General features: G+C 34.5%; 1 protein-coding gene across 1 annotated transcript in view; it reads right to left on the reverse strand.

Annotated features, from left to right (window-relative positions):
* LOC133839628 (afadin) overlaps positions 1-14,181 on the reverse strand; it is a 62,850-nt gene extending 48,669 nt beyond the window's left edge. The window contains 1 exon segment of the mRNA XM_062271255.1: positions 13,676-14,181. The gene's annotated coding sequence lies outside the window, so the exon portion shown is untranslated.
* Positions 14,182-14,479: the final 298 nt, after the last annotated feature.

Raw genomic sequence — 14,479 nt, forward strand, 5'->3', positions numbered from 1 at the left:
TGCGAATGCCTTGACAATCCATTGCAATTAGTCAGCTAATTTATTTCAGGAACTGCAATTTAACCCAATTGCATCGAGTTGTATTTGTTTTTTTCGATGTTTGTAGGTAAGCCAAACCCCATCATAATTATGCATGCCGCACATCAAAAATTCTCGCTGTTGTTGTTGTAGTTGTTGTTGTTGTTGTTGTCATGGTTGTCCTCCTCATCGTCGAGATGGCCGCACCCGACACACGACGATGCTTCTGTGCATATTTAATTTGTTAATTTCCCATAAACTCGCTGTGAGAATATGCATAGAAAATGGTAAATATTCACACACACACACACACACATAATTGAGTGTGCTCATATGAAAATCAAACAATGATAGAAATAATTAATTATACGAACGACATGCAAAAATGCGCAAAGCGTTTTGCATGCTAATGAAAAAACGAGCATTGCTCATACGCCGCATTATCCAGTTTTTCTTTGAAAAGTTCACATTGCGTGCAGCGAATGCGAAATTCGAGTTCGAATTTGAAAAATCAAAACAAAAACATAAATAAATATGGGCAAATAGATGTGCTTTAAACAAACTGAATTTAGATAGTGAAAAAATAAATATATAAATACGTATATATTCATCGCATTACCATAAACGGAAACTATTAATCAACTTTCACTTGTTGGTTTTTTTTTTAAACTGTGAGCGCTGTCGATAATTTTGAACCAACCTTGTTGGCTATCTTTATTAATGAAGTTACCCAAAAATGTAGAAATGTTTACTCTGCTTATGCCTCATCAACAGGTTGTTGACTGATTATGCTTATGGCTTTATCTCTATGCCATTATCTTGATTTTTATCTTGATTGCCCGGCCAAGTCATTCAACTGATTACAGACACAAATAAAATCAAACAAATAACTTGATTTTATCTATTTTTAATTTGCCATTTAAATGCTGTAGTTTTTCTCTTTCTCTTCACACATAAATGCTAATATGCAATCTTATCTATCATTTGGCATTATGACATCAAAAAGAATGTCAAGACTCCATCCAAATGACAATAATTTCTATGGAATTTGTTTGGTATTTCTGCTTCTGCTGATAAATGAATTCTATTGTTGAGGTAGCAGCGTGTCAATTATTGTTGACATATTTTCAAACAGGTTTGAGCATTTCAGAAGTGCCAAATTCATTTGGAAATCTAAGGTCACACTCAACTTGCGCTGTGAATATTAGTTCAAGTTATTTATAACCAAGTTCCCTATACTATATATATTTTTTGATGTGTGTAAACAATAACTATGCTTTGTTCGGCGGTTTCATAATATTTGCTCTATTAAATTGCACAATTCACAGAAATGTGATATCATAATAAAACTCAACTTTGAAACGAAACAAAGGTTTATCGCTCTCTCTCTACACTTATTATGTTTTATCCAACTATCGGTTCCCACTCTCTCCCTCTCTCTCTCACTCTCTATCTCTCTCTTTATATTTGAATTGTTTACGCAACTTTTGCATCAGCTACAATAACACGCAGTTCAGTGTCTGTGATACACCGAAATTTTGATGCACTTGTAAAAATCATAATATATGGCTTTTAACACCTTGTCGGTATGATCATGTACATCTAAAAGAGAGACTATAAGAAAAAAAGCTAATAAAAAAAACAGTTAAAAATATACACTTTTTTTTTTTTTGGTATATTAATTGGGTATATTTCAGTTATAGTACCGCTCTGCATATTAAAGGAATAATTTCAGTATTTTTTGATATAATAATGAGGTATAATTAATTGGTATATTTAATAATGAACGGGTCGCGGGTATCTAACAGTAGATCATATCCGATTGTAGCTTTCTTTCTTTTTTTAAATTCTGCAAAAAATTTAACCATATTTTATTTTTACTCATTTGAATACCTTCACATTTTAATTCGGTATCTTTAAATTATAATATCGTTCTATATATTAATAGGATTCTTTAAGTATTTTTTCGGTATATTCATTGGAATATTCCATAAAGAACTGTTTGCGGGTTTCTCACAGTTCAGCATACCCTATTATAGCATTCATTTTATTTAAATATATACCTTTTTAAAAGTGTGCAAACAATTTAATCATATCTTATTTTTACTCATTTGAATACCCTGAAGTAAGAGTAGGACAAATTTACCATACTTAATTTTTGGTATATTATTTCGGTATATTTAAATTATACTACCGAGCTGTATTAATTTGGTATATTTAACTGGTATATTTAATAACGAACGGGTTGCGAGTATCTTACAGTTGAGCACACCCGATTGTAGCTTTCTTTCTTTTTTTTAAAACTGTGCGAACAAATTGACCATATTTTATTTTTACTCATTTTAATACTTTGAAGTAAGAGTATAAAAAATATGACTTTCAAGCGAAAACTTTTAAATTCAGTTGTTTAATTAAAAGCGCAAACTTTTTAGAAATTTTATAATTATTAGTTTTAGTTTGTGTTTTTCTGCTCTTTTCTGCTTTTTTTGGGTGGCGAAAGGGGAACTCATCGTAATTGCGAACACAGCAGGCGACAAGGCAACTCAGATAATGTGGCCAAGTTGTTGGAGTGTTTTCGAGTGCAATTTTACATATTTGCTGGCCAAGTTGTTGTTGCTAATTAGGCCAGGAAGCAATTTAACCGGTTAATAGATGAATAGCCTGCACTTTGTTGGCAATGTAACGAGAACAAAGCCATTCATATTAATCGCAGAAGATGTCGACAAACTTTTTATGGTATCTGTTATAAACGATACGTGGGTATAAATGTTATATGTAGAAGTTGGCTTTGGTTGCATATTTAATGTGGGAAAATTATAATGTCAGTTGGCCGGAACCTCGCTTTGATGTCGACTGTTAATTGCCAGCGGCAATAGCAACTACAACAAATGCAGGAACAGCAGCAGCAGCAGCCAAATGGCTATGCACTTATATCTAATGGCAAACTATATCCATAATATATGAGAGACCAGACCAGTAGGAAAGTCTGAGCCCCTCCAGCATTTGTAGTATGAACTCCTCTAGCCGGACTTCTTGGAAACACGCAACTTTCACTGCGCCAAACAACGCCCATAAAAAGAGACCCAGAGACACGACCGGAATCAAGTCTCCGCTATTCCGATGATGTCTAAGACTCAGACAGAAAGACAGACAGAAAGCCGGCGACAATTGACAATTGGCAATAAAATTTCAATTAACGTGAAAATGTCAAATACTTAAGAAAATGAAATAAAGACAATAAACACATTGCGACAACGCAGTGAGTGAAAATCAAGTGAAAAGAGACGACGACCAAATGGGGCCAAAAGCAATTCGAAAATAATGCGACGAAGACGCTGAAATCAATGAAATGGTAGAGAAACTAATATTTGAAATTACTGAAGCGGGAGACATTTTATTGCTGTGTTATCAACTCATCTTTTATTGGTTTGCAAGACATGCTCAAGAAAATAATATGGTAAAGTGGTGCAAATACTTTATGCATTTTTGGTATATTTTGTACTCGGTTATATTTTGAATGTATCACAATATCGCTATACCAAATATAGCATTCGGTATATTTAAATATGTTTGTGGTATATTGTAAATACTTTATGTATTTTTGGTAATTTTTGTACTTTGTGTTCTATTTTTAATGTATCACAATATTGATATACCAAATATAATTTTCGGTATACTTAAATTATGTCTGCCGTATTTTGTAAATACTTTATACATGCTTGGTATATTTTTTATCCTATGTTATATTTTGAATGTATCACAATATCGATATAACAAATATAGCATACCGTATATTTAAATACTTTTGTGGCATTTTAAATACATTTCTAATTTTTGTATATTTTTTGTACTACTTTTGAATGTAGCACAATATCGATATACCAAATTTCGGTATATTTAAATATTTTTGGTTAGATTGTAAATAGTTTATACATTTTTGGTATATTTTATACTTAGCAATATGTTAAATGTAACACAATATTGATATACCAAATATAGCTTTCGGTATTTTTAAATATTCTGTGGTATATTTTCGGTATAATTTCGGCATATTTTGGTATAATTTCGGTATATTTCTCGGATATGGTGGTATTAAAACTGAGTAGTGGATAAATTTCTTACTTGTTTTAAATTCAAAAAAATGGAATATTATCTAAAATAAACATTATCGACTCAAAAGTGATGTAAATAAATTAGTGCATTCAAATCACAGGTTAGAAACAAATATTATCTAATATTATCTGTGCAATTAGATATTTTAGCTTTATTAGTACTTTGTCGGCATAAAAAGAATACTTTAATTATTATCTGCAGCTCACTAAATACTTATTGTTACTAAATATTGCAAATTGACACTTAACACATATGTTTCAAATGTCACAAGCAGCTGCCAAAGTTAACACAGTTTGGTTTGGCTTAATTGAATGCCAAAAGCAATTTGTTAGCTGCAATCAGAAGCGTGTGGATGGCTTGTCACTCACTTCAAATCAAATCTTAATACGAATTACAACAGCCGTGAGAAGAACGAGGGATTCCGATTATTACACACATAGTATCTACATCGATCTATGCATAAATATATACATATATATATGTATATAGTATGTCAATCACAACCGGTTCGACCACCGTGGACTGTGGAATGTGGAACGAGCTATGCGGCTAGGCTATACGGCATCTGTTAATGCCTCCGATGTGCACGGCTGGGGCATGTTTATTTAATATGCAACTGCGTCATTGCGCAGGCGCAACTGTCAACTACATATATGTGTGTGTGTATGTGTGTGTGTTCGTTGCAAGCATTGGGCAACTACTGGCGATGCCCCATTGCCACATTTCCCAATTCCACGGCTCACGATGCTGCATGTGGGGCCAAACACTTATGCTAGTGGCTAACAAGATTTTCGACGTTTAATTATGCTAGACAACAATTAACATTAAATTTATTGCTGTTCATTCATCCAGCTGCAACCTTGGGTCAAGGCTTGATTGTGATGTTATGCACAACAAAAAAATTAATAAAATGGCATTAAACATTTGATTTGCTTGTAACCCTTCACTTTCAATCAGACATTCGGAAGTCTGTTAAACTTTCGCTGTTGTGTAACAAACATACAGCAAATGGTAGAATGATCTTTAAGCTCTTGAAATCCAACAACAACAAATTGTATAATGCAATATGGTTAATTGATTTGCTATACAACGATGCACTGTAATGCTTCGATTCTTTTATATTTCTGCCATTTGTATTTAATTTTCGAAAATATTTATACAAATTATTTAAATATATTTGAAAACATATTTAATATATATAAAAATACACAAAAATGTAAAAACAAATAAATTAATTAATTGCAAATATAATTAAAAAAGTTTTATAAACAAACTAAACATTTTTTAAATAAAATTAAATAATTTAAAAAAATATATATTATTTTTAACTTTATTTTAAAAGATAGAACATATATTTTGCATTGGAAAAGTGATTGTCAATATAAATTAATATATTTCAAAATAAATAATATTTCTGAAAACAAAAATTCATTTTTGTGAAAATATATAAAAATTTGTATCAAACATTATTTTAGAAAATATAATAATGTTTTGCCTAATCAATAAAATTAATGTTAATTTAAATTTTAAATAAAAAATGTATTTAAAAAAATTAGTAGTTCAAAACAAATTTAATATTTTTAAAAATATTTTATATACAATTTAAAGTTAAACTTTTTTTTTTTAAATATATTTGCAATGATTTAGATATTTGTCAAAAATATATATTTGTCAAACTCACGCTATATTCAAAATTTAACTGACAACTCGTTAAACTTCGATTTTGAAAATTGCTAGATAGAAAAAAAGTTCATTAAGAATATTATTATTATTGCAGTAAGTATCTTTGCAATTACAACTAATTGTCAAAAAAAGCTAAGCGGTAGTAAATAAAGTATATAAATTTTTTAATGTTGAAAGAAAAACTTTCGCCTATGCCACAAAATGATGCAATTTGGGTCAAGTAAGAGACGACGCATAAATTAGTTAGCACTTAGACCAGCAGCTGCTGTTGGTGAAATGATGGTGCTGATGATGTTGCTGCTGACCCACAAGACTTGCAGCCGATAAGATCTTTGTAATTACCTGTAAAATAGTTTGCTGCAGATAAGCAAACAGTAACAGCAGCCAAGCGATGGCAAGCGTGAAAATTGCAGCTGTTAAAAATCGAGCCAACAAACGGGATTTAAGGCAGAAAGAAGCAAAAAAGAAGAACTCGGGGTTAAGAGGTGCAAACATAAAAGTGTACAAGCATAATTTGTAGAGCAGAAGACGTCTCCTCTCCTCTCGACTCAGAAACCAAAAAGCAAATAGCCAAAGGTAATCAGCTGTCGCGCCGCCGCAACAAAATGACAGACAGACGGACAGACAGACGGACTGAGAGACGGGCGGACAGACGGGACAAAATAATTAGTTTGAATGAGATGCAGCACTTGAGAAAAAAAAAACAACGTAAAGAGCATCAACAGAGCCATAACAAATAATTATAATAAAGATACATTTGCAGGCAGACAGACAGACAGACAGACAGAGAGACGAGCATTAAGTCCACATTATGCATTCATTTGTGTGCTGAGACAGTCTGAATGCCACACACACATACACATACACGGAGACAAACATTAGAGACAACAAAAAGAATTCGGCACAAATGAAACAAAACTCGCTGACAGAAGCATCCCGAGTGCTGCGCATGCGCAACAATTCAGCCATAGATACTTTTTGTATAGAAATTCCTAGATATGTATGAGAGATAAGCCCACTGAAGATAGAAATGTGCTCTTGACAAAAGAGAAGCATAAATCAAATTTGAATACACCAAGGGAGACAGACAAGGAGTAAGAAGTGTGCAATTTCTTTCCTCACATCGAAGTTGGAAATGTTCTTCTTTTATATAATTGAAGTACTTTTCAAAGCACTTGAAATATAGTCAACCATAATTGCGATATTATCTATGGGTTCTATTAGTTTCGGTTTGCTCATTTGTACGTGACATTTGAAGAATCACAATAGCAGCTAAAGATCAAAGATATGAAGTACTTTATAAAGTATGCAAAAGTATTGGGAATATTTTGTGTAATTATTTTTCGTTTAGCATTTTTATTATTGCTATTCAAATGTTTATCAGTTACATTTATAACTGAGCTACGTGATCACAAAGCTCTTGTAAAAAATATTTGCAGCACTTCTGGATTTAGTTTGCCAAGAGACATTGCTGAAGTCAACAAACTTTCTGCTTGGATAGCTCAGCAATAAAAAGAATCTTAGCTTCGTATTTTGCTACACAATTTCTAAAATAGAAATGCAATAGTTGCAGTTGTCTATGCGACATTCGAATATGTTCTATACCCTTCTTAAAAAGTATATTTTACCGCAAATTTGTGATTTCTTTATACTTTTATCCCTAAGAAATCAGTTTCTGTAATTCTAAAATACAGCTTCAAAGATAAATATTTCAAACATATAAAATTAGAATAATACATTTCTTAGAATTTAATTGGATGATTAGGTAATTAAACTTCTTGTTTTATTTGAAAACTTGTTAAAATTTTTAGATCCATTAATGCAATTTAATGTAAGTGGGTTCCTCTTATATCATAATAGAAATCCTATCAAACTTGGAAAATATTTATTTATTCTACAAACATTTTATTTATTTATTCTACAAACATTTTTAGCGAATGAAATCGTAAGTTCTAAATAGGACAAGTAGTTAATCAAGCTTCTGTGGGACACTTCATTGGCATGTTTTTACAGTAGATACCGTTGCATATTCAGAGTTCAGAGCTCTTGGGACAGGATTTTGTTGTTGCTCTTGGTTATTGTTATGGCCCGGCAACTGTCAACTATCAACTGTGAACTTGGTGTTTATGTTAGGGGTGGAAACGTAGCGACAACACGCACATGCACACACGCACTCACACACACTTATTGCCATCGAAAAGTCGAGGAGGGCTGAGCCCAGGTACAACAGAGTAAAATCAAGATCATCATTACGATGTTGTTGGTGATCATTATGATCGTGGTAAGGGCAGGTAGCTGTACCTAAGCAGAGAGAGAGGCCAACTAAAGGATCGTTAAGAGAGCGATACAGAGAGAGCTAGAGAGAGGGAGAGAGAGGGAGAGAAGTAAGCAGGGTTCGGTGCACTGGCGCAGAACGTGGTTGGGAAAACCGTTTTTCAGTTTTATGAATTATACCAATTGACAATTTCAGGGCAACACACAACAAAAAAAGTACAGTCATTGAAGACGCTGAAGCAAAACCGCTGCTGCCTTTTTAGGCCTGTTGCATCTCTACCTCCTGGGCCATTGTGGCACCTTTATTGTGTCGCACTTTTCTGTCCATCAATATTAATGCCGCTTGTCAATCAGCCGACACTCGTCATTCGTCATTCGACACTCGACTCGAGTATGAAAGAAAACGAATGCGAATGCTTCTTTTAAGCAAATGTTTCCCTTTTTTAATTCACACACTCGATCATTTTAGAGAGTGCTTGACTTGGCTATCCCTTCTTAACCAGGCCAATAGAGGCAGCATCCATTTAAACTCGATTGCAATCTGACATCTAATTGAAAGAGTTTTTAATGATTTCATTGTTGATCAATCAAACTCAAATACAAACAGTTTTCATTTGTAATGCGATTCAGAATTTATTAGTAAATTGATTGCCAACTATCGTAATGCGATCATTTTACTTTTCCATGTCGAAATCTGTCTCTATACAAGTTCTATTCACTTTTTAAAGGTTTTTACGCTTTAAGTATATTATGGTAGTAGCTAACTTCAATTTTAAATGACGACTATTATAATTAATTTATTTACCTTTCCAATGTGTTTCATTTTTAAGACTTCATAAGTTTACAAAATTTAATTATATTTCCTTAGTTCAATTCCTCTTTGTCACTACAAGTCATAGTTACTTTGGCTGACAATCTGATATATTTTTATACCCTATGGTAGGTATATTTTAAATGTAGTACTATATCAATATACTAATATTCCTTTCGTATAAATGTGTGGTATTTTAATTTGGTATATTTTAGGAACAATACCGCACTGTTTTGCTTTTATTTAAAAGTAGTTTTCCTTTTTATTGTTTTTTTTTTTATTAATATTAGTTTATATTTATTTATCACACTTTCGATATATTTTTTTAAACTTTATGTTTATATATATTTTATATATTTATAAACTCTTCAATTATTCTTTGATTCACAATTTGATATTATATTAATATATAATATAATCAATATTTAGTTACACCCTTTACCATCTACTTATTTTATAAGTTTCTAAATAAGCTTGTTTCCAAGTAAATTTCGAAATGTTGTTCCACCGAAGTTGCGAATATTTTCACTGCTTAATTATTATTCGAAAATGTGTTGAACAGAATTCGCTTTGGCATTCGCATTCGCATTCTTGGGGCAGGCAAATTTCAAAATATGTATGCCACAACAAATTCCAGTTGTCCGTCAAGCGGCAGCCCGTTTACGGTTTAGTTCTTCCTCAAGTGGAGCTCCCCAGTCCGAGTCTCAGTCTCAGTCGCAGACACAATAACAAATAACAAGGCAGCGTAGAAAGAGATTTTCGCAATGCTTCAAAAGCAACTCGAAGCTGTGGGTAATGTGAGACGTGTGTGTGTGTGTTGAGTGTGTGGAATGTGCGGGAAGAGACTTGGCCACACTTGAGAGGCAGTTAAAGACTGCGGGCGGAGCAGGCAGGGGCGAGGTGGCGAGGTGGCGAGGTAGCGAGCCGATGGGAACAAGCAACATCCATGAATTGCATGCTGGACAATTGCATGAGGGCGTCGTCGTCGTTTTATGCAATTCTTCCACTTGTGGCACAGAGAGACAGAGACAGAGACTCTCAGCTTAGGTCGAGACTCGGTGTTGTTGGTCTACAACTTTCTCACACAAAATGTGCGCTAAGTAGATTTATCCAAGTGCATGAAACCGCACACACAACATGCAAATAAAGTAGAACAATACACACACATACGGGTTGTATCTGTGTGTGTGTGTGTGTTTGTCGTCAATTCGAATGGGGACTCTACAATAGCTCACACTGCGAGCGCATACAAAACTCATGGGCAAACATTCAGCTCAAAATCACGGTCAGAGGCGGTGGAAGCGAAAAACGAAAAAAGCGAAAAAGCGTAAAAAGCGAAAAACAAGTTTAGCTTTTTAGCTGTTGGCGCATTCGATTTGCGAAACGGGTTTACTTCTATATATACGACAACGTTGGCTCGAGGGGCGGCCAAGCTTCGCTGGGCGTGGCACTGACCGCACTAAATCAATGCAAATGTCTAATCCATTTCCAGCCTCCCCTTCGTCGTCGTCGTCTTCTACCTCGGCACATTTTTCATTGCTTTTTGTTTGCCGCAAACTTTTCATTTGCTTTCTTCGCAGCGCAAACATTTTGCAAATTTCTGCTTTTAATCCAAAATGTCAACATTCGTCCGCACTCCGACTCCGGAAGCAAGCATTATGATTTATCTTTAATCTGTGACAGCGTCCGGTTTGCTGCAATATTTGCCGGACAGCTTAGAATCGCAAATTCAAAGTAGAGCAACTGTGACGTATTATTAGAGCTCTTAAAGACCAATTTTGAAACGTTTCCGTTAGTAATGAAATTATTGCAGAACTCAATGCATCCGCAGATTTTGATAAAGAACGATAATTTGAGTGCAATCTTTTAAAACTTCAATACAATATTATAATAAACATTTGTATAATAAAATTATACTCTTGGGATCAATAAATGTTTACTTCTATGGCATATCTAAATGGATCTCAATTATTTATTGCCCATTCACACATTCCCCGCCAAAGTTTGCGCTAGAATTATAAATAGTTTCATTTCCTCAACTCAAATAACAAGAAATTGCTCTCGCTTTTCACAGTTTGCTGCTTGTGGCAACTGAATGGGAATTCAATTTGATCGAGATTTCAATTCCCTTACAGCATAGAACAAGAAAATATAACGCAGCTGCGGCAACAGCGGCAATAAAAAGCTCCAATTTCCAGCTTAAGCATAATAAACTATAATTTGTGCAAAACAAACGATACAGATACCCAATATGAATGCGAATCGAGGAACATGCAAAGGCATGAAATACACAAAAGCCAGTCGCCGAAAGCGAAAGTAAACAAAAAGGCCAAAAAAAGGAGGAGAACGAACCGAACTCTGGGCGTACAAAAGCCAAAAATAAACATTCACAGAGTTTGAGACTCAGACTCCAATTACGAATTGCAAAATAGCCTCGCATAAAGAGGAAAAAAACGGAAAAAAAGATTGCGTGGAAACAAGAGGATGGTCTAAATGTGGGGGCCAAAAGTAAAATGCCTCACTGCACAACAATGCCAAGAAGATCGTATGCAAAATTCGCACAAAGAAGTATAGTATGGTAAATAAAAAGTATGTCAAGTCGTATAAAATAAATGATACCATCTCTATAATGTCAACGATTGTCTTTATATAGAGAAGAGCTATCAAGAGAAGAAAATTTTGAGTTAAAATAAGAATTAGATGATATAGCAAAATTACATTAAATAAATGATCGAAATATCGAAATAAATTATAACATAAACACATAAACATATAACAAAAATTCGAATTTGTAATGCTAAATGCATCTCTTTACATTTACAGGGTATTAAAATGCGCACCATTATTGTAATTGTAATTGCATCGAGTCTATTTTTGTTGACAGCTGCATTCAAGTCAAGGGCTACGCATCTCTTTTTTGTGCACACACACTCAAATAAATACAAATATGTAATGTACAAATTTGTCAATATAGAAAGTGCCGCCCTCATTAGATTTCTCTGTTTATCAATGAGTCAATATTTGATTTGAGCCTATGCTCTGTGTCGTAATTAGATTAACTGACACCTGTAACTACACACACACACACATGGCGCAACGCAGAGGTGTATGTGCGTGCTAGTTTCGTCTCTTTCTGCCTCTTTGGCTGTGGTTGGGATCAGTCGGCCTACATTTCCCCATACGCCTTTGCACTTGTTTTGCTTTTTTTCCTTTGCCTTGTGAGTTTGTTTTTTTTCTTGTTTTACTTTTTTATTTATTTTGCGCACCTTCTTGGAAACAATGTTTTTGATGTTTTGTTTACCGTATTTGGAACACGTTTTCTTATCATGTGCATTCTATGTTATTTTATGGGCCAATACCACTTTGAGTTTTATCTGTTCCCATTTTCAAAATATTTTTTTTTTACTTTTTCGATAAGGTAAATATGGGGTAAAGTATTGATTAAAAGTGTTCTAAGATTACAGTCACAATGAGCGCACAAAACTCAAAAGATATGAAATAATGTTGCCATATTGCGAGCTTTCAATTACAGTTTTTTCGAGTAAGCTAAGCTCATTTTGAAGTCAATGCTTTGCAGTGACTCATGCAGCGAACCGAAAAAGTACAAAGTTCAATTTGCCATGAAAAAAAGCAAAGCAAACAAAACGCAAGGCGCCAAAATGGAGCTGCAAATTGGCGTAGAAAAATAAAAGCAAAACCGCAACAACAAAAAAACAGGCTCGCTGCATAAGTGTAGTTGTTCTTGTTGCTGCGACGGCTGCGAAGGCGGTGGGCAAGACAACAGAACACTCACACACATAGACTGCATAACAGAGGCAATAGGCAATAGCAATAAGCAGTACAATGACCGAAAGTAGCTAAAAAAAACAAATGCGCGCGCCATACTGAAAACAAAAACGTAGCTTGGAAAACGTAGTAGAATTAAATAAGTAGTATGTAAAAGCCAATCTACTAAGTAAGTGTGTGCACTTATAAACCTGTTGTCAAAGAGAATAGCAAGACACCAACAACAACAACAGTAACAGCAACTAGCTTGAGAGCTGCACTAAAAATTCCAATCTTCCAGTCAACGTCGCGCCGGCGCTCGGCTCCAATAGAGTGAGTCCGAAAGCACTCGCGAGGCGCGAGCAGCGAGCAGCGACGACGACGGCGGCGGCTGCGCTCAACTGAAAAACAGGTATAGCTTGTGCTTGTGCTTGTGTGCGTGAGGGTGTGCATGCGTGTGTGAGTGAGTGGAGACTTGGCCCCAGCAACATCTTCAAAACGAAACGGCAGAGCAAAATGTACGATGCGATAACCGTACGAAGGTGAACAGCAAAAGTAAAGCAGCAAAACAGAACAGAGAAGAAGAGAAACGAAGACAGTAAGAAACAACAACAATGAATGTCGACGCACCCTTTTCTTATTGTGTTGTTGCTGCTCTCTTGTGTGTAGATTTTGAAGCGCAAAACCACATCCGAATTAACATCGCGTCTTTTTACCTATGCAGATGGAAGAACTAACAACAAAAGCAAGTATGTGAGTGCGAGCGAATAGGCAAATATAGCGGGTGGCGTCCGACATTCTCCAACCAACCAACCAACCAACAACACTAAAGAGAATAAAACGAAGCAAAATATGCGATGCCATTGGAATGCATTGGTGTTGTTGTTGCCGTTGTTGCTGCTAAGCCGGACATGGCAATTGTTGCTTATTTGTTTGATTTTTAAAGAGAGCGCTTAATTAAGCGCAACAAACAGATTAATTGCAAATACACATAATTCGTATATTACTCACCTTTTTGGCACGTTTTGCCGTGTGATTTAAATCCAAAAGAACACGTTTATTATAATCCCAGCATAAAGAAAGAAACACATTCAACAATTTTTTCGATTTCAATTTTTCACTATTCACCACTTGTAAAAAAGCGAATTTGCTGCTTAATTAAATTAACGCAGCAATTAAATATTTGTAAACTTCGTTGTTGTTGCACATTTTGACACGGCGCAGATCGCGCAGAATGCAAAATACAATTTTATTTGTTAAAAACAGAAAAGAGCAACTTTATTTTGCCAACACTTGTTTTGCACTGTAAATAATTACACATATATTCTTTTAAATTTAATGCAAAATACGCATGTGCACAACACTTTTACACTTGTTGCGTTGTTGCTGCTGCTGTTGTTGTTGTTGCGATGTTGATGTTGCAATTATTTTCTTGGAAACTCAACGAATTTGTGAAACGAACAAAGCGCGAACGACGCGCGTAGCACATTTGAAAGCGACGACGACTGAATTGGAACTCAAAGCGGATAGCGAAACGAAACGCAATGCAAGCGAGACGAATCAAAACACAAAGCGAAATAACAAAAAGATCTATCGATAACTCATTAATGTTACTGTTAAATAACAGCGACTGCAAAATGTATTTAATGTAAACACTGCCACATAACAAATGAAACTGTCAATTACAGTGCTGTTAATGCCACTGTTATCATAAATAACAGTGGCTGTTTATAAGTGTTAACATTTCGATTACAAAAACAACAGCTTCTGTAAATAAGTTTTATTTTAACTATTTTCAAATGTAAATTGTACAAA

Source organism: Drosophila sulfurigaster, chromosome 2R (genome assembly GCF_023558435.1).
Source record: "Drosophila sulfurigaster albostrigata strain 15112-1811.04 chromosome 2R, ASM2355843v2, whole genome shotgun sequence".
In the NCBI taxonomy this organism is placed as follows: domain Eukaryota; kingdom Metazoa; phylum Arthropoda; class Insecta; order Diptera; family Drosophilidae; genus Drosophila; species Drosophila sulfurigaster.